The sequence below is a fragment of the Petaurus breviceps genome, unplaced genomic scaffold, assembly GCF_028583685.1.
Source record: "Petaurus breviceps papuanus isolate PSGF00001 unplaced genomic scaffold, PetGlider_PUasm1.0 90895, whole genome shotgun sequence".
In the NCBI taxonomy this organism is placed as follows: domain Eukaryota; kingdom Metazoa; phylum Chordata; class Mammalia; order Diprotodontia; family Petauridae; genus Petaurus; species Petaurus breviceps.
Genome location: NW_027187372.1, coordinates 34,592,451 through 34,614,236, shown reverse-complemented (window position 1 = coordinate 34,614,236; position 21,786 = coordinate 34,592,451). Strand labels below are relative to the sequence as shown.

Below are 21,786 nucleotides of genomic sequence, written 5' to 3'. Positions count from 1 at the left end.
ATATAATGGGTCTTGGAGTCAAGAGACCTGAGTTCATATCCCAGCTTATCAATCATTCACATTCATATCCCTCTTACAAGCTGTGGGACTATGGGCAAATCACTTTACCTCCTAAGCCTCAGTTTCCTCCTCCGTGAAATGGAAATAATGATGTTTATCCTACCAGTCTCACAGGGAAATCTCACATTTTTCCCAAGGAAAACACTGTAAAGCTTTATGTCCTAGAGCCCCATGAGCTGTTCTCTGTGAGTCAGCGCCCAGTTCCATTACTCCAGAGACACCAGTGTTCCTTTTCTGTATGGGTCATCTCACATCAAAATCTGGTTTCATCTGGACCTGACCCCAGTACTCATAAGGCAGCTCAATTAGCTTTGGTGTTGGTTTCTAATCTGCTGAAGCTGGCATTAACCTCTAAAGTGGTTGCCAAAAGCAAGGGCTGGAAGGAGATTTCTGAAGAAATTGGGAGCATTTTTTAGAAGGCTTTAAGGAACTGAATCAGGGAATGACTTCTCACTGCTTGGAAATCACTCACACAATGAAGGACTGATTTGGAAGACCCCTTCCTAGGCAGGCCTAATCTGGTGTCATTGTTATTTTGGCCCATTAGGCAGACCCTGGCTTTCTTGCTGCCAGCCACCTCCTTCATACCTGCTATCACCCTGCCTTCCAGGAGGCTGGCATTTTAACGTTATGCTGTCCATATAGGGAAAAGGGGAAATTATGGCCTGAAACTATTAGAAACAAATGGCATATTGGAGAAAATGTGGGATCCTGAAGAAGGCTGAGATCTTGACAAGAGGGGAGACTCTTCCTCCTCCTCCTCCTGTTCCTCCCTCCCCCACTCCTCTGTTCTGGATTGTATAAAAAGCTATCCTAGGGTGGCTAGGTGATGCAATGAATAGAGCACTGGTCCTGGAGTCAGGAGTATCTGAGTTCAAATCCAGCCTCAGACACTTAACACTTACTAGCCATGTGACCTTGGGCAGGTCACTTAACCCCAATTGCTCTGCCTTCCCCCTCCAAAAAGCAAAAAAAAAAAAGAAGAAGCAGCAGCTGTCCTGATCAGCAAGGAGAGAGACAAAATGCTATGTGAAGGACTTTGCCTACTTAAGGATCATAGCTTGGGACGCCCGAGGGATCTAGGTTAGCCCCCTCACTTTCCAGATTAGGTTAGGTCACTTTCCAAGGTCAAACAGATAATAAATATTAGAGATGGGATGTGATCCCAGATCCTTTAACTCCAGAGCCAACATTCTTTCCCCCAGTCTCTGCTGCCTCCAAGAGTGTCAGCTTCTCAGAAATATCCAAAGTGGCTATGAGACGGGGCTCTTCCTATAAATTTACTGCCCCAGCAGCGGCAGCAGCAAAGGGCCCTGACCTGAGACCAGAAGACTGACTTTGCTTCTCTTGCTAACTATGGGGTTTCAGGTTTATTAGGCTTGAGTAAACTCTGCAGCCTGGGTCTTAAGTCTGAAAGGAGAATGGCTTTCAGAGGACAATAATGTGTTTGTTGCCCCAGTATTGGAGATCTATTACCTTTGGCCAGATCTAATGGATTGGGAACTTGGCAAGGCACCCAGAGAATCAGGGGAGGGGGAGGGGGAGGAAGGGGAACAAACTGGAGAAGACGAGATGAAGGCAGCAGCTCTTCCAGATGTCTTCTGTTCATTTATTTTGACATCTCAGGCCATTATTTTGGTTCTGCACATTTGTTTAGTCCAGGCGATAACGCTTCCCAGGGCACGGGCAGAGCGTGCCGGGGTGTATTTTTACAAGAGAATGAAGCTTCGGTAACATGAGACCTCCCTGCAGCTTGGGCCAGGGAGGCCTTGCCTGAGCCCCAGGGAGTTGAGGAGGGGAACCTGGTGGGGAGAGTTGGAGTGGGGGGGGGAGAAAGGAAGATGAGGGAAAGGGGCTGAGCCAGAGGATCTTTTGGAGGGAATTAGAGTTTTTGGATTAGGAAAGTGAGGATAAGGGACTTTCGGCTACACTTTGTTTTACAATGTGTCACTTTCAATAGGATTCTTGGCTTCACATGTGTTTCTGGTTAAGGATGTGGGAACCTGGTCTACTCTTGGAGCTGGGTTGGGATATCACAGCCTTTCCCTATTTGGGGAGATGCTGATTCCTGGGAGAGAAGGGGAAGGTCCCATCAGGTCCAGGCTCTTCACTCAGTGATCACCCCTTGACTCTGTTCGCAGGGATCTGGGGATTGTGGAAAGAGGAGGGGGAGAAGGAGAAGAAAAAAGGGAAAACAGACAGACTGGCACACAGCAAAGACACCCACTTACTATTAATATTCTCATCAGAGCTTTTTTTTTATTTAATAAATATTTTTGTAAGAGGGAAGAGAAACGCAAACTCACCCTATTCATCAGTTGCCTGGCTTGGTGCTTTCCAGGGAGAACAGTTTCCAGGCTCCTATTTTTAAATCTTTCACTTTCAAAAAAAATGATTGAACACAAAACCCAAACTTGTGGGGGGGGGGGAGCGAAGACTGGTGCCAAAAACCTCATCTCTATTAGTGGGCAGAGGGCTGGAGCATCCTTCCCTAATCCTCTGAAAGAAGTTTGATCTCTTTTTCTCTGCTGGTGCTGAAGGCCAGCAATCCAAATGCCTGAAAGAAACATTCTTAGGACTGAGAATTGAGAACTTCTAATATCTTGGATCTTGAAGGGGCCTTGGAAATCCTATCATTCAGACAGGCAGCAAGCATTTATTAAGCACTTACTTTATTCCAGGTACTGTACTAAGCCCTGGAGAAAGAAATACCAGAAAAAAGAAAGACAGTTTCTGTCTTAAAGGAATTTACATTCTAATGGGATGCAGCAACATATAACCAGAAGCTACAAAGGTGAGGGGAGTAAGGGAGAGAGGTCCTCATCCAGGGACATGATGTCATGATCCAGGAAGTCAGAAGCAGGACTCAAAGGGGAATGAAGCATGGCTGGCCTGGGCCCATCTTCAAAATGGAAGACTCAGAAAGAACTTGCCAATGGGAAAGGGGCTGTATGGCAGTGGGATGTTCCAGACTGAGAAGGCAGCTGAGTCATGGTGGCAAAGTCTAGAGAGAGTCAGAAACACTGCTGGAAGGGACCTGTACCTGGAAATAGAGGCCTCAAAAGGAACTCAACAATGGGAGAAGGGGTCCAGCATGATCAAAGGATGTTCCAAGGAGGGAAGTTATGGTGGCAAAGTCAAGAAAGAATCAAAAGCACAGCCAAAAGAGGAATTTTACAGATGGGGAAACTGAGGCCCAGAAAGTGAACCTGAGGTCATCCAGCTAGGGAGTTGCAGAGCAAGGACTAGAACCCACATCACTGACATTTCCACTCTAGTAGGACTAAGTCTTTACCCAGGCAGGAGCAAGTAAAAAAACTGAACTATGAGGGATATGGTGAGAAATCTTTACATAGGAAGTTCTCTAGCAGAAATGTTGTGAGGCTTGAATGAGATAATAGATGCACAGAACTTTGCAAACCTTAATGCACTATATAAATGTAGTTATTATTATTAATTATTATTATTAACCTTCAGTAATCAGACCTCTAGTCTGCTAATGACTTCATTTCCTGAGCCTTGTGCTCCATTCCCGCTTAGCTCAAGTAATGTTTATAGAACAATACAAAGGTGTACTCTATGTTTAATGTATTAAAATATTTAGTAACCAGGCTGTCTGAAAAAAAAGTATGCATACACTTTACAGTTTAATCTGCATTAACACTTTCTTAAGTCTAGGCAATAAAAAAAATAAATCAAGTTCTTCTTGTTGTTCAGTCATGTCTGAGTCTCTGTGATCCCATTTGGGGTTTTCTTGGCAATGATACTGTCATGGTTTGCCATTTCCTTCTTTGACTCATCTTGCAATGAGGAAACTGAGGCAAGCAGGATTAAGTGACTTGCCCAAGGTCACACAACTACTATGTGTCTAAGGCCAAATTTGAACTCATGATGATGAGTCTTCCTGATTCCAAGGCCAGTGCTGTTTCCACTTCACCACCTAACTGCCCTGAAACAAGCTCTTGTGTTTGTCTTTCCTTTTTGAAGAGGACCATGGCATCAGGGAAATGATGACGTGAGTTGGAGTTGACTTTGATTTGAGTGAGTGAGGGCTGTACAAGGTCACCAACCTCCCTTTCTCCTCCAGAACTGCCTGGGTCCAGCGGCCAGATATTCATCAGGATGACTGGAGATGGCCCAGGATGCAGTGGGAGACCCTGGCCCTTTTAGTCCAAGGCCTTTTCAGGTTCTCGCTTCTAAGTGAGTACCTGAACCAAGCTCTACTTTGCAGTGATTGCCTATTTCTGAGATGTAAATGATCACACTGAAAATTTGACAAGAGGCTTTTACAGCCTGGTTAGAGCTGACTCTCGCACACTGCTGCTCTCCAAGTATCTTTCCCAAGGTCGGATTAAGGTGCATTGTAGACTGGGTTTTGCATATCACCTGCATAGGCAGATATCCAAAGGATTAGCCTGGAACCCTAAAATGGTAGAAAGAACTTTAGTCATTCAACAAGCGTTTATTAAGTGCTTCCTATGTACTGGATGCTGTGCAAAGATCTGACCATATAAAGAAAGGTAAAGACAGTTCCTGCCTTCAAAGAGTTCACCTTCTATCAGGGGAAAGAACATGTAGACAATTACATGCAAGACACATGCATGCCAAATGGGAGGTAATCACAGAGATAATACACTGGGGAAGGGCTCCTGCAGAAGGGGAGATTTGAGCTGAGTTCCGAAGGAAGCCAGGAGTCTGAAGTGAGGAAGGAGAGTATTCCCCACATGGGGACAGCCAATGATGAAATGTCATCATCGCCAAGGCCAGTGTTGATAGATTATTGAGTACAGAGTAAAGTGTAGAGACTGGAAATTGCCAGATGGTGAAGGGCTCTGAAAACCAAAAAGGGGGATTTTATACCATCTAGTCCATCCCTCATTTTCAGACTAGAACCTGAGACCCAGGGGCATATAAAGTGACTTGTCCAAGCTCGCATGGCTAGTTAAGTGGCAGGATTGGAACCCATGTCCTCTGATTGCCAGTCCAGTGCTCTTTCTCCCAATTCACGTGGGTCAGGCCAAAAAGAACAGAGCCTTTCCTGAACCTCACCTGCTCCAGGTAATTTATTCAATATCAGAGTGAACAAAGAGCCAGTATGATATTGGGCAGTCTCAAACAGAAACAGGGGTCACTAAATTGTGCTTAAGGATACCCACTGATCACATATTGTACATTATCCATATTCTATTGCGGTTTTGTTCATTTTGTTAAATATTTCTCAATTACATTTTAATCAGGTTTGATGTACTTGGGAGTATTGCAAGAAGTAAGCATTTGACACCCCTGATACAGTGGGTAGGTTACTGGACTTGAAGTCAAGAAGACTTGTGTTCAAATCCTGCCTAATGACTCCAGGCAGGTCATTTAACCTCTGTGTGTCTCAGTTCCCAAGTGCAAAGTGAGGGTTTTGGACTAAATGGCCTCTCAGGTCTCTCCTAGCTCCAAAGCTCCTGAGTCATAGGTGCCTTGGCTGAGGGTAGCTCAGACATGCCTTGTACTTCTACATCCTCTCTCAGTTCAGGATTCCTGCGATTCATGGACCTTCCTGCGCCTTGATAACCAGGTAGGACAAGGTACTGCACATTTGTGTGCCCTACCCCCACTCTCCGTGCTTTATACTGATCTCTTAAGATCTGATCATCAAATCCACATTACCTTTGCTACCGTGAAGGGAATGACATCTTGCCATTTTATGATTTCATTCAGAATCCCCAAAGCCTTCTGAGGCCTAAACTCCTTTCCCTGACCCCCATTCCTTCCTTCCTCCTCCCTCATACCCATCCATGTCAGCTCCAGTCCATTGTACCCTTAGGACCTCCCATCATAGTCAGCCTGTATGCTCCCTCCCAAAATGACTCTCTTCATTTATTCTGTATTTTCATCTATGTGTTCATGGGGTTCCTCCCCCCACTTCCCCACACCTCCCCACAGAGCATAAGCTCCTTAAGGGCAAGGATTGCTTTGTTTTGCCTTTGTATCCCCAGAGTCAAACACATTGCTCTGTGTATGACTAGATGGCTAATAAGTGATTGCTGAATTAAACTGAATTTCCCCCATACCACTCTACCTTTCCGTAATGAGACTATTTTATTTCCATTTCTCAGGTGGCACACTAACATGTCTTACTGCTATGGTTATAGCAAACTATATTAAATTTAGAATTCTATACAACAGATGTGTCTATAAATGAAAGTCAATTCCATGAAGATTTATTCAGTGACTATTTATGAACAGAGCATTGTACTGGGGGTAGTTAGATAAGTAAGACTTGGGAGTGACCCTGGTGGCCCTTACAAAAAGGGACACAATATATGTATAAATAATGAGGCTATGAAACATATCATGGAAAGGACAAAGAAATCCAGAGGGTTGTAGGAGACTGGGACAGACAGAGATCACTCCCCATTAGGTGCATCATGGAATTTAAAGTGGGGAAAGACCATAGTGACCACCTGGCCCTACTCCACTTTATAGATGAGGAAACAGGCCCCCTTAGGATTTCTACCTCCCTTCCAGGCCCAGCTTTTCAAGGCCTTCCCTGATCCCACCCAGTCAGCCATTAAGTGACTCCTGCCCTACCCAAGGACTTTGTATTTATTTGCTATTTGCTTATCTGAATTTATGTTGTTACCACCAATAGGGTTTAAAACTCCTCACAGGCTAGGATTGTTTTCATTTTTGCCTTTGTATTCATGCTGCCCATTTACACTGTCTCACACACAGTAGATGCTTAATAAATTCTTGCTGAACTAAATTTAACTGAAGTAAGTTATTCAAGGTCATACTCAAGCAGAGCCAGGAACTAGGATTCCAAATCCAATGTTCTTGCCACCAGGCCAAGTAGTAGTCATCAGAGAAGTGTAATTAATTAGCAGTCAATCTATTATTAAAGTGTGCATTTATTCATTTATGTAACTCGCCCTGTGATCTTTAGGTTTACAAAGTGTTTTGCATACATTATCTTACTGGATCCTTACAACCTACAGTGAAGGAGATATTGCATGAATCATGGTGATACCCCAAATGACGTTGCCACAACAATTATCAAGTGATAATTTCTTCTCAGTGGCATTACTTGTAGTGGATAGAGTGCTGGGCTTGGAGTGAGGAAGAGCAGAGTTCAAATCCTTTATCAGATTCTTACTCTTTGTATAAACCTGAGCAAGTCACTTAATGTGTCTATGCCTAAATCTCTTCATCTGCAAAATGGGGAATTGAACCTGATGGTCTCTAAAGTTCCTTCTAGATCAAAATCTATAATCTTTTACCACCGACTTAGTTTTATCAAAGTTTGCTTCGGTTCTAAAGGCAGGTAATTTAAATGTAACTAGGTGATACAGTGGAAAGAGAACTGGATTTGGAGTCAGAGAAACATGAGTTCAAATGCAGCTTCAGACAATTGCCAGTAATGTGATCCCAGGCAAGTCACTTAACCTCTGCCTCAGTTTCCCCACCAGTAAAATGAGGATAATATAGCACTGTCCACACAAGGTCGTGGTGAGGATCATTATGCGCTTTGCAAAATCTTAAGGGCTTTAGAAATGTTAGGGGTTTTTTTTCTTTTTTTTTTCATTCGTATGGGCACACCCTTTGACAATGAAGCCAGGATCCAACTTCACACCTTAGTAGAAGGTTGCCAAGTTGCCAAGACCAAAAATATCCATCACCTGGCTGCTGGCCTCCAGTGCCGAGTCTCTAAACTTCCCTAGGGGCCTTCAAGGCAAACACAGAGCCCTTTCCAAATTGGTCGAACCTGCTGGAGCTTGCAATTTCTGGCTGAGCCTTTAAGAAGCTACTATAGGTTCCATGCCAAAATGAGATGTAAGAAGAAGACTTCAGTGGAGGTCATTTAATATGTGGAGGGCTTTCACTAGGGGTTGATTGGTTGGTTGTTGTCTTTCATTCTCGAGGAAGACCAAAATGACATCAACTGTGTTAGAGTCAAGTTTCAATGCATGTGACCGTGGCTGATCAGATCAATACAAGCTCAGAATGCTATATCCAGGTCAGGCACAAATAATCCATGTGAACATTTGGGGTGGATTCTCTTGAATTTCTTTTGAGCTACTTCAATTCTGCTTTGCTCATAGAGCACAGCACCCTCTCTAATGTGGACATGCCATGCTGATCGGTCCTGGGCTAGTGTCTCCCATGTCATGCAATCAATTCCAAAGTTCTTAAGAGAGACCTTGAGAGTGTCCTTGTATTACTTTTCCTGACCATCTTGTGAGTGTTTGCCTTATGTTAGTTCTCCATAAAAGAGTCTTTTAGGTAAGCATATGTTTGGCATTTGAACAACACGGCCAGCCCATCAGAGTTGCACTCTCTGCGGTAGAGTTTGAATATTTGGCAGTTTTTTTCAGGAAAGGACCTCAGTGTCTGTTATCTTATCCTGCCAGGTGATCTTCAGAATCTTCCTAAGACAATTCAGATGGAAACAATTCAGTTTCCTGGCATGGTACTGGTAGACTGTCCAGGTTTCACAGACATACAACAAGGAGGTCAACATAACAGCTCTGTAGACTTTCAGTTTGGAAATCAGTCTAATACCTCTTCTCTCCCACACTTTCCTTTGGAGCCTCCCAAACACTAAGCTAGCTCTGGCAATGTATGCGTCAACCTCATTATCAATGTGCACATTCCTGGAAAGTACACTGCCAAGGTAAGTGAACCTATCCGCAGTATTCAGACTTCCCCATTTGTTATAACTGATGGTTTGGATGGTGTGGTGTTGGCTGATGGAGTACCTGTGTTTTCTTGGTGTTGTTCAGCCAAAATTAGCATAAACAACAGAGAATTGGTCCATACTTTGTTATCTCAACTTCAGAGGATGCATTGAGTGCACAATCATTTGAAAACCAAAAAATTGTACCAACACTCCCTCCACTTTAGACTTGGCTTAAAGCCTTTTTAAGTTGAATTACCATCTGTATGGTAGCTGACCTCAATGTCATGTTAGTCCTCATTGAAAGCATTTGACAACATGGCTGAAAACATCATGCTTTTTACATGGGAGCAAGCACACAGCCTTGTTTCACTCCATTGGTGACTGCAAAAGTGTACAAGCATTGTCCATTATCCAAAACCTGGGCAAGCATACAATGAAATTGATGTGTAATACTGATGAACTCTCTGGGCTACAAAATTTTGACATAATTTTCCATAAGCCCTCACGACTGACAGTATCAAAGATCTTGGTGAGGCTGTCAAACATGTACAGATCTCTGTTCCACTCCTGGCATTTCTTCTGGAGCTGTCAGGCAGTAAACACCACATCGACCATTCCTCAGCCCTTTCTGAAGCCACACTGACTCTCAGGTAGATGGCCATCTTCCAGGTGAAGGATCAGCCTGTTAAGGAGGACCCTGGCAAGAATCTTGCCAGCAATGACTAAGAGAGAGAACCCTCCTTGTGATTGTCATAGGACAATCTATTTTCTTTACCTCTTTAGAGATGGACAATGTAAGTGTCATTGAATTCCTGGGGGATGACCTCCTCTTGCCATATAACCCAAAAAATTTCAGTCAGTTTTTGTATGAGCAATGGATCCCCCACCTTGTAAATCTCAACTGGAATAGAATCAGTACCAGGTGCTTTGCCATATTCAAAACCTCTTCTTCAGTTGGAAATTTATTTAAAGAGGGATGTATTTCAATCTGATATAAACAGTCAATGACTTCAGCATTGATTGTTACAGTCTGTTGAGAGCACTATGGAAGTGTTCAGTCCATCGCTCCAGGACCATGTCCTTATCACTAATCAATGTGACTTCATCAGCACTGAGTAGTGAAGTGTTCAGTCCATCGCTCCAGGACCATGTCCTTATCACTAATCAATGTGACTTCATCAGCACTGAGTAGTTGAGATGCATTATATATCTTTGGCCCATAAGTAGCCTTCAGGGCTTCATAAAAGCACCTTGGATTGTTACTATCAGCATAAAACTAATTTCATCTGCCTTCTTACTGAGCCAAGAATTCTGCATCTCTCTTCATTTGTACTTTTCTTTTGATGAAGTTAAGTGCTGCCTTCTTAGAGATAGAAGAACTATCCTGCTGATAAACCTTATGGAGTTCTTGTTTTTCATTTAACAGCTCCTGAATTTCCCCATCATTTTAATCAGATCAGTCTTAATGTTTGTGAATATTCTGACCCAGATGAGCAAATGCAGTGCTGTATACCAAATCTCTTAAAGCTGTCCACTCCTTTTCTCTCCATTGTAGCCAATCTTGCATTGGCTCAACTTTCCCTCCAAGTTAGCAACAAAAGCTCAGAGAAGTGCTCTAATCTGTTGACATTAAGTCTTTTGGTAGTTATTTTGCCTTGAGGCCACCACTTTTGTTGAATGGGAACATTTAGCTTGGAGAGGATAAGTCTGTGATCAGTCCAGCATTTTGCACCACACTTTGCCTTCATCATTCTCACATCCTATCTTTCTTGTCTCTTTACAATGACATAGTCTATTAAATGCCAATGTCTGCTGCACGGGTACATTCATGAAGTTTTATTGTGTTTAGGTAAATGGAAGACTGTATTGGTGATGAGAAAGTTGTGAGATGCACAGGTATTCAGTATTAAGTGACCATTGCTATTGCTATTTACAATTCCATTCCTCCCAAGGACTCCCTGCCATGTTTGGTAGTCTGAGCCTACTCTAGCATTAAAGTCACCCAGAATTATAAGCTTATCCTGTTTTGGCACATTGATGATAGGGTCTCCAGATCTTCATAAAATTTTTCTTTGACCTCATCTGGGTTCATCGTGGTGGAAGTATAGACACTAATGATGGTGGTAAGATGTTTTCCTGCAAGTGGGAAGCGCATTGTCATGAGCCTGTCATTCACTCCTTTTGGTAGGCATACAAGCTTGCTGACTAGATTAGTTTTGGTTTCAAAACCTACACCAGCTTCAGGGCACTCCCCTCCCCTCACTCTAGAAAAACGTGTATCCAGCTCCGACTTCTGTAAGCTGGCCTTCATTTGACAGCTTTGTTTCACTTAGGGCTGCTATTTGGATGCGATACCTGCTGCATTCTCTCACAACAAGAGCTGTTCATCTTTCAGGTCTACTGGGTTTTGAGTTGTTTTTAAGTGTTCACACATTCCATGTACTGATGGTAAGTGGAATCATCTTTGCAGAAGTTTTCATACATTTTTTTGTGTTTTGACTACATGGTGGGATCCCTGCATGCCACAGTAAACAGGCCAGGGTTGGGTAAGCAGGCAAGTTTTAGGGCATCTTTTCTAGCCCCTTCTTCACATCAGGAGGTTTGCAGTGCAGTCTTTAAAAGGGTGCTCAGGGACACAGGGGGCTGCCAAATCCCACTGCTGCTTCCAGTGAGAAACAACCCTCTGGCCTGGGCCACCTGTGTGCAGGGTTATTACTGCAGCTCCCAGTATATCTGCACCTGCTGCTTTGTCACTTGCCTGTCCCCACAGGACTTTAAGATAGGTAAAACGCTATGAGTGATATCTTTTGATTCATGTATAAATTGGATGAGGCAGAGTTGCACGAAGTCATTCACCTCACTCTCTCCTCCAGAGTCATCACAGTCCCGGGCAGGAGAGAGTCAAGATGACCGTTGATGGCTGAAGATGCAGTAGATGACCTTGGCATCTTTGATGTCTAACCAGGTTCTAAGCACTCCACAGTGCCTGCTTCAGCCGCCTTCATGGCCGCTGGAACGAATTGTTCTCATCTGCCCATTCCAGCAGGAGAAGTCTTCACATGCTTGGGGTAGACTCTCCCCTAACTCACCATTGGTTTTGAGACACTCAGCCTAGTTTAGCCCCTTAGCTGAGACAGTTTCCCAGAGTGTGGCCGCTGCACATGCGACAGCTTCTTGGAGCAACAGGTGAGAGTTAAGTGGGTCATTAGACACCAAGGGTGGAGAGCAGCCCTGAAAGGGCTTGGCAGCCCTCACACCAGAGGCCCTAGTCTTCCCTGAACACACCTTATATCCTCATAGCTGTGAAATATTGAACAAGAGGAGAACATGGGATTACACAAAACCAGAAGAAGTTTCAGGTGAATAACAGGAAGGGCTTCCTGGTGGCATGATCTTGGGCAAATCACAGCTGCTTACAGTTGCCTCATATTCATATTACAACTTGTACTGTAGATATTTGTGTTCATGACCTCGGGCAGGACTGTGTGAAAGCAGGGACTGAGCCCTTCCCTCTTCATATCCCCTGTACCTAGCGTGATGCTTTGGAGGTAGGAGACTCATAGTAAAGGTTGTTCAGTCTGTAAATGGAGAGGATTCAACCACCTGGTCTCTAAAATCCCTTCTATGTCCAAGAGTCTGTAAGTCTATCAGGAGCCTCCAATCCTTTGTCCGTTCAGCTTCGGTATATGTGGTAGTCTATCTGTCACTGTCTCTGTCTGTCTTGCTCTCTCTCTCTCTCTCTCTCTGAGATTCTGTTTCTTTCTCTCCACCAGCTTGTTGTAGTGAACTAGAGGTCGCTCCCCTCATCCCACAAGAATAGTCCTAATCTGATAATTTAACGCTTAAAATGATCGAGGGGAAATGAAATTGTAAAATCTTCTTAAGATAAAAAAACATAAGTAAGAAAGTCAGCTCTTCACTGGGTTGTTTCCTCAAAGCATCAGGAAATAGCTTTAGCACCCAGCAATCCATCAATCAACAAGTATTTATTATTAAGTATGTAAACTGCTATGTTCACCATGCTAAGGCACTGTGCTAAGCACGGGAGATTCTAAGATAAAAAATAAACAGTTACTGCCTCAAGGAGCTTATATTCTACTGGAGGAGACAATATAGATACCAACAGGTATGTATAGGATGTATACAAAATGTACATGGTAATTTGGAGAGGAAGAATGGAGAGGAATCCCAGCATGGCCAATATGTGAGCCAGTTAGTCAGCCAGCAGTCATTGAATTTATCTAATGGCCTCAATGACTGCCCAGGTAGCTTGAGGGATATACATGTATTACAGAAATATGCCCTTCCCTTAGGGAGTTTCAGTCTAATATTGAAGATAGAAGAATCAACAACCAGCATATATCTCCCAGTTTTGTGCCTAACTTGATATTACAGACTAGTTGCTGTGTTTAGTTGTTTTCAGATGTGTTCAACTCTTCATGACACCATTTTGGTGTCTTCTTGGCAAAGAGACTGGAGTGGTTTGCCATTTCCTTCTCCAGCTTATTTTACAGGTGAGGAAACTGAGGCAAACAGGGTGAGGTGACTTGCCCAGGGTCACACAGCTAGTAAGTGTCTGAGGTCAGATTTGAACTCAGAAAGATGAGTCCCAGCACTCTATCCACTGCACCATCTAGCTATCCTTTTAGACCAGAGGGGTCATCTATTTTTGTTGTTGTTGTATCTGTTAAGGAATCCTATGCAATTTTGATGAATGCATACAAGGAAGACACATTGTTAGGAGAGAGTCAAATATCTTTTTATAGTTCACAAAAATTAGCACAATGGAATCTTGTATTCTCTCCATCCGTCAGTTAACTACATGATGGTAAGGATGTGGTCTCCTTTGGAAAACTGCACATGTAAGACCACCTGTTCCATCCAAATACTTTCAACAAAAATGCCTTCGATGTGTATGTAAAAACATTCCCATGAATGTTTCTGGCTTTTAAATAATCAAATGAGATAGCATATGTAAAATGCTTTGCAGATCTTAAAGTGCTATATAAATGCTGCAATTATCATCATCATCATCAGACCCTAAACCAGAAACCTGCCTTTACAAAATGATAAATGTTTCCGGAAGGGAATTGGGGGTCAATTTTGTTGGCCAGTTGGAGAGTGGGTTGAGCAACGTTTGCTTAACTTCTATTATTGTTTGCCCATTTCCACCACACAGTCTAGCACGTAATTATATATGTGTTGTATTGTTCTCTGGTTGTTACTCTAATCGTTGGTCTTGTCTCCCCAACTAGGAGGTGAGCTCTCTGACTGAAGGGATCATGTTTTATACTTTCCCTTCTCTCTCACCCACAGAGTCCAGCTCAGTATCAGATAAATGATAGATATTCAAGTAGCTGTTAGTTGATTAAATGGGAGTCCTGGGAGGTTTTCTGGAGAATGGGGATCTTCACAGGTGATTTAAAAGAAGAGAACAATGCCATATGGCAGGCAGAAGAAAGGTTTATGGTTCAAAAGATTTTATCCAACTTCCTTCTTTGTTGACAACGCTGTACAGAGTTCTATGGAGAATATAAAAACAAATAATGCTTGTCCTCAAGGAGCTTACCATCTGAGAGACAAATGGCATCCCCAGATGATTGCAATGTAAGGTGGCTTGTGATGAGGACCATATAGAGGAGATATGAAGTGCAGCTTATAAAAGATCAGAAAAGGGAAAAATGACTTCTGACTGTGGTGATCAGGGAAGGCTCCATAAAAGAAGCAGCAATTATGCTGGGCCTCCAAGGATGAGTAAGATATTAAATTAAAGGTGGCTTTTGTCTTTGTAACTCTAGCACTTAGCCAATGCCTGCCATATAGTTAATTGATTAATGAATACTTGTTGATTGATTGATGTGGGGAAGTCATTCCAGGACCTGAAAATAAGTAAAGGCAAAAAGGCAGGAAGGAACAAGACGTCAGGAAAGGCAATTAGGTTGGTTTGGCCTGGAGTATGAAGGTAGGGTTCATTGAGGGAAGCAGTAAAAAATAAGACTGGAAAAGTAGGTGGGATCGGATTGTACACTAAGAGGTGTGGATGTCAAGAGGCACTTGGGAACCATTAAAGGTATTGAAGCAAGGGGCAACCATGATGTTCAATCCCCTCCCTTCAACCCCTACTATCTGCATTTGTGACTATCTTGTGGAAGGGAGCCTTTAAGATGAGGGTAGGTTCAGAGAGTGGGAGATGAGACATAGAAGTCTCAATTCTTACCTTCAAATTCCACTTTGAATATGAGTCATTCATCCCAGTGTGTACTGAACCAGCTTAGAGTGCCTAGGAAGATGGCGGGTAGAGGGGGAAGCCAGGGGAAATGCTTACCATTGTCTCCATCTAGCATCTTGTCCCACTGGCAAAGCTCAGAAGAGGGAAGCCAGATTGGTAAAGAGCTTCAAGTTATTTCCAAAAGAGAACTGGCTGAAAAAACTGGGGATATTTAGCCTGGAAAAGAGAAGACTGGGAGGACATAAGAGTAGGGACTGTTTTTGTGGATGTGCTTGGATTTCTAGAACTTAGCCTAGTGCACATAGTAGGTGTTTAATAAATGCTTGTTGGATTAGACCGGAGTAGGAATTTGAATGGTTTTGCTTGTTCTCAACAGCAAAACTAGTTTGTTGTTTTTTTGTTTGTTTGTTTTAAAGAGTGCAATTTACAAAGAATTAAATTTAGGCATTAGGTAAGGAAAAATTTCCTAACAATTAAACTATCCCTAAATGGGCTTCTGTCTGTAGATAGTGACTTCCCTTCACTGTAGGTCCTCAAACAAAGGCTAGATGAGCTCCTGCTGGGAATGTTCTACAAAGCATTACTATTCAGGTCTGGGTGGGCTAATGGGGGACCTCCCCGATGGGCAGCCCCTTCCCCCTCTGAATTCTGTGACCATTGGAAGCCCTGTGCCAAGCATCCTCCCTCCCCTGCTCCTTACCCAGGCTCTCTCACCCACTCTGCTTCCCTCCCACCCCCTATGTGTGAGCTTCAGTAATCGAAGGTGTTTTATTTAGACCATAACATTTAGTGCCACTCTGGATTTCCAATTAGGCTTCAATCAGACACTGAGAGCCTGATTCGTTTTGTTGTTTTGATCAACACAAAAGATGGTGACATCAGAGAAGCTGCCATGAAAAGTTATTTTCATCCTCTGATGACTAGGACAGTGGCTATGATGTAGTGATACAGACACCAGAAGTGTGAGGACAGACACCAGGCAGCATCAGGGAAGGGGAGGAGGTGAAAGGGATGCACCGGGTACTGGCATTGTTTTGGGGAGACAGAATGACAGTCCCCAGCTTCCTAAGAACTCCACTTTCTTGGAACTCTGAGTATATGGAAGGCAGCCTGGTCCCATGGAGAGCATAGTGGTATTTTTATCCCATTTACAGGTAAGGAAACAGGCTCAGAGAAATTAAATAACTTGCCTGGGTCACACAACTACTTAGTGTCAGAGGCAGAGGACCTGGATTCAAATCTCACCTCTGATACTTATTAGCTCTGTGACCCCAGGCAAGTCTCTTAATTTCTCTGAACCTGTTTCCTTACCTGTAAAAAGGACATAATGATACCTATAGGTCTTACCTCACTGGGTTGTTGTTAGATTCAAATGAGATAAGAGATGAGGTGATTATCACTGTTATTCTTAATAATGATGATGCTATATGGGTGCTGACTGGGTCTAAAGAACCAAGAAGCCAGGTTTCTGCTTGGTTACCTGACTTGCCTCCAAAATAAAATGCTTCATTAATGGTCAGTGCCTGGGGGTGAATAATAGACTGGTGGAGGTCAAAGAGAAGACTTCCACACCACTGGTTTATCCCACAGGACTGAGCTTATTATAGGAGCTGATTCACTCACTATCCTTTTACCTAAGAGCGTTTCCCTGGACACAGGGCTTTGTATGGGATGGGGAGCTGACCAAAGGTCTCCCCTTCAGGAAGGCTTCAGGGTCCTGGGTCCCTCAGTTAGAAATGAATAACTTAACCGATTCACTTAAATAATTACTGTAACCAATCACAGGCTCTCCCTCCCAGGAGGGAATTTCTGATCAGTATGCTTTACTTGGTTTTGGTGGATGATGAGACTTGAAAAATGAACCATGAGGCTGGGGATGGTAAGGGGAGATGCTGCCCCTCTTTTTCCCACTTAGCACCCTGTATATGAGAATGAAGGAGTCAGGACTTGGGTGGGAGCAAAAGCCCTTCCATGTACATGCTCCTTCATTCTATAAGCCCTTCCTGAGTGCCTTCTGGGTAAAAATCAGGACAGGAGGTGTACAAATGTGGATCTGGAAGAACACAAGTGTGTGATGAGAGGGTGAACACATACACTCTGGGGAATATGTGTATTTGAAGAAAGCAGTTTCTATGGGCTCTCCAGAGAAAGCCTGTTTTGGCCTTTGGAAAAGACCAGGATTCCAATGCACAGGGATGGCTCACCCCAACCGCACGATTCTAGCTGGCATCTTGAACCAGACCCAGTATGCCAACCAGAGGCTCTGGTTGATACTTCCCAGGCTTGTTTGATTTTATTTCAGGTTACCAATAAGCATTTATTAATCACCTACCGTGTGCCAGGCATTGTGCAGAGCACAGGAAGGCACAACACTGAACTGAAGAGAGAGTTCCTGGGCAGTGAGTGAGGAGTCCTAAGTTCCTCTGCTGGAATACTGTGTGATGTTAGTAATTAGCAGTCTCTCTGAGCCCCAGGTTCTCCAGATATAAGAAGGGAAACATCTTCCCTGACCCGTGGTGAATAGCATGAGTATAAACTCTAGCTCTGTGACTGTGGACAATTTTGTATCACCCCTCTGACCCTCAGTGTCTTTTTCTGTAATATTGATATAAATAATTAGTGTTAATAAGAACTATAGGGGAGGCTAGGTGGCGCAGTGAACAGAGCACCGGCCCTGGAGTCAGGAGAACCTGAGTTCAAATTCGGCCTCAGACACTTAACACACAAACTAGCCGTGTGACCTTGGGCAAGTCACTTAACCCCCAAATACCCTCAAAAAAAAAAGAACTATAATAATGTACTGGGTGACACAGTGGATAAAGCTCTGGGCCTGGAGTCAAGAAGATCTGAGTTCAAATCCAGCCTCAGACACTATGTGACCCTGGGCAAGTCATTTAATCCTGTTTGCCTCTGTTTCCTCATCTGTAAAATGAAGGAAATAGCAAACCACTCCAGTATCTTTGCCAAGAAAACCCCAAATGGGGTCACAAAGAGTAGGACAGCACGGAAATGACTGAATCACAAGAAACAACATGTAGCAGGGGTATCTGAAATCAACTTTTGCTTAATCAAGTACCTAGTATGTCCCAGGCACTGAAATAGGCTGCTGCTGAGGAATTATCTCCCACTTCTGAGATTCCAGCCGATTTAAAATGAATAAAGCCTGAAAGTGGTAATATTCCCCAAACTCAAGCAATCAAAGCCCCCAGCCACTCTGGCTTCATCATCCACCATGAGCTCCAGTGTACCTACCTCCCCTGGGTCCCGCCCCCTCCCCTAACAATATGTTGCTCATTTTTCATACCTAAGTCATGTCCCAGTCATATCTATGTACAGCCTAGAGTATGAGAAACAGAAACAGATAACTGCAGAGGCCCATTTGCAATTGTCAGCCACCTGCTGGCTACAGTGATCTGTCTGCATCCCCCTCCCTGGGTGCCTTAGAAAATCATTGTGACCTTTCATTTCCTGGGCCTCCTAACCACCTCACATGGCCCTCAGGTCTTCACTGTCCCTCCCACAGCCACCCCCAGGTGGCCCAACTGCGACTCTGTGATTCCCATCCAGACCGTTCCTGGTTAGAAAGAAAGGCTTCTGTCATACAGGGGGCAGACAACCTAGGTGAGTTTCCTGGCTCTCCTCTGTCCTTATAGCCTGGGGATTGGAAATTTATGAAATAGAGGGCAGAGGATGGGAGTGCATACAACTTTCCCCTCCCCTTTTCTACCCAGCAAATGTCCTAGGAAGATTTTCTTGTTGCCTGCAGCCCTTCCCCTAGAGAGACAGAAAGAAATAGGACATGGCCTGAGTAAAGATTATTTTCCCTCTTTCACAAAGGGTATAAACTGAGGCTTAGAAATGTCGTCACAAACCTGAAGATCCTTCAATATGTCAATAACATAGCACAAATGAGAACCTAGTTCTCCCAGCCCCCAATTCAGCATGCATCCCTATTCTATCCATAAGCCTCGCTGTCTATCCTTTATCCTCAGAAAGGGGGTCAGAGGGCCAGCTCTGGAGTCTGAAGACATGTTCACATCAGCTCTGCCAATTACTGGCTCTATGGTCGCAGACCAGTCATTTAATATCTTTGAGCCTAAATGTCTTCATCTGTAAAATGGGAGATTACAAATGTATACTACCTCGTTCACAGGAAAGTGTTTCATAAACCTGAAAGCATTCTATAAACGTCAGCTATGATTATTTTCCCCCTCAACTCTACGTGCTTTGAGCTTTTCTTCCCATCTCCAGTCTTTGGCCTGGATCACCCATTTTTTTCCGCAGCTGTTTCTGCTTTAGCACCTGCCTAATGGGCCCCAGCTGTGACTTCCCCAGCTTCCCATGGGCCCTTCCAAGCCTCATGAGCTGAGGTTTCCACAGTAGTGGTGGCAAGGGTAGCAGGGAGATAAAGTGGAGAAGCAAAGAATGAATAGTGGCAACCAGGATGCGCCTGGTAGACCTAAGCTATTTCATTGTGCTTGCTGCGTTAATGCAATTAGTGCAGACTCTGTGTGTGTGTGTGTGTGTGTGTGTGTGTGTGTGCTATAAATGCATAAGCTCTGGAGAACATAGGTACACATTACCCCCTTCTGGGGAAACTAACTCTTAGTGGAGTCTTCCTTTCTCGCCTCCTCTCTTTCTGGTCATATGTTGCTAACTTGCTGGGGCCCTTATCACAGTTTCAGGGTTGGCAAGCTTCACAACTCCCTCAAATTTCAGAAAAGGAATGTTAAAAACCTTTTGCACAAGGCTCTTTCCTGTTTCCCAGCCACCTTCCCAGCTCTCAACGTCTGCATCAATCTTCTTCGGGGAGTGATTTAACCTTCATTTATTCATTAATTTCTTTTCCCCCTTAACTTCATTAGGTAAGATTTATAAGGGTGCTGAATTGGAAAGGTCACCTGTCCCCGGGTCCAGAACACACTGTACCAGCATCTCCTGCTCACAGACCTCACTATTATTGGTTAAGGGGAGTAGGGTGATTGGAGGAATGGTCAGGGAAGAAGGGGGCAAGGGAAACCCAGAGACTGTTTCTGGGGAGGGGAGAGGAGAGGAGACATAGGTGCAGACTTTCAGAGTAGGTGTTTTTATGTTGGTTGTTTTGAAAGGGATTGTGATAGTACTACCCAGTGGTTAGACTGGGCAGCTTTACTTCTGACCCTATGGAAGTAAGGAAAGAGAGAAAGAAGGGGGAGGAAGAGAGAGAAAGGGAAGAGTGGGAGAGAGAAAGAGACAGAAAAGGAGGAAGGGAGATAGAGAGAAAGAGAGGGAAAGAGACATATAGAAAGGGGGAGAGACAGAGAGACAGAGAGAGGGACAAGTGGGGAGAGAGTGAGTGTTGCCTTAGATCAACCAAGACCCTCAAAAGACCCAGAAGACTGAAAGGCTCCTAGCAGTCAGTCATCTCCATACTTCCTCATGAGCATAATATTCACCCTTCATCCAACACTTACTTTGCTCCATGATATCATTGATTTGGGCAGTCTTTCTGACATTGCCACTCAAAATCCATCCATGACTTCTTAGCCTACTTTGCTCTTCTCCATGTCTTCCCACCAGTTCTCTATTCAGTGGTCCACCATGTGGACCATGCTGAGACCTCCCTCTAGATCTCCTGACATGTCATGGATTCCAATGAATTATGTATTCTATCCACTAGTCACCCCTCATTCTCAATTCATGATGGCTCACCTTCTTTTCCAGAAATTCATCTCTCTGATGAAATCCTTTATCTAGTTCTTCTGCACAACTCATAAAACAATGAAAAAAATACAAAATCTCATCCAAATCCTGGGGCTATTTATAGCATTAGCCCCTCCTCTGCAGCTCTAATTCCCATCTTATCCTACCTTCAACCTCCATGCTGTAGCCTAGACTGGAAGTCATCCCTTCAGTTTTAGGAAATTGTCCCAAGGAAACAACTTTTTTCCCTAGTCATGCTAGGAAGATGGTAATTTAGTGAGTGGTTTCAGGGGCATCAAGAGATTTGGAATTCATGGGAAAAATATGTCTTGGTCCATCTTCCCTATAGTATCTAGCAATACACTCATATCTTAGGCCCCACTGTTGCCCACAGTCTTCCCTTATTGCCCCAGCCATGAGTTCTCTCTGCCTCCTTTGAATTCTAGTAATGTGAATGTGTGTACCACTCCAACTCAGATAATGTCAGAACTGGAATGGGCTTCAGAGATCACCCAGTGCCACCCACACCTGAGGACAAAACCCCTCTATGATATATCCACTGGGTAGCAGTTTGCTCAGAGACCTCCAACAGGGAAGAACCTGATGCTCTTAGGTCTGCCTTTTGGGGCCAAGCAAAGCAAGCCTAAGCTTTCTTCTCTGTGAGAGCCTTTCAGATACTTCTAGATAATGATCATGTGCTTGCTGAAGCTTCTCTTTTTTGGATCAAACATCCCCAGCTACTTCAGCTAAACCTCAGATAGCAGTTAGTTGTATACATTTAATGATGCCTCAGCTAAACTAAGCTCTTGAAAGGCAATGGGTGTGTGGGGGTGTATTTGTACATATGTACACATGCATATTTTGTACACATACACACGTGTAAGTATGTAATATGCATGTGTGTACATTGTATTGTACAATATACCTTTCTGTGTATCTCTTTACCTATATACATACACACAGTGGGAAATGAAATATGAGCCTGTTACTAGGTAATAGAGAAGCTCTACCATGTACATGTGGATACATTTACATCTACATACATACATGTGTATATTTATGTTGTATTTCCGTATGCTCAGAGATAATCATCAAAACAGAAAAACACAAAAGTGGCTTTGCCTCACCCATCTTTGAAGTTTGGAGC

At 43.7% G+C, this 21,786-nt stretch overlaps 1 protein-coding gene across 3 annotated transcripts in view; it reads left to right on the top strand.

The window, feature by feature from the left end:
* The window catches only part of PLXNA2 (plexin A2), a 319,997-nt gene that overhangs the window by 149,546 nt on the left and 148,665 nt on the right, over nt 1–21,786 (top strand). The gene's annotated exons all lie outside the window — the stretch shown is intronic.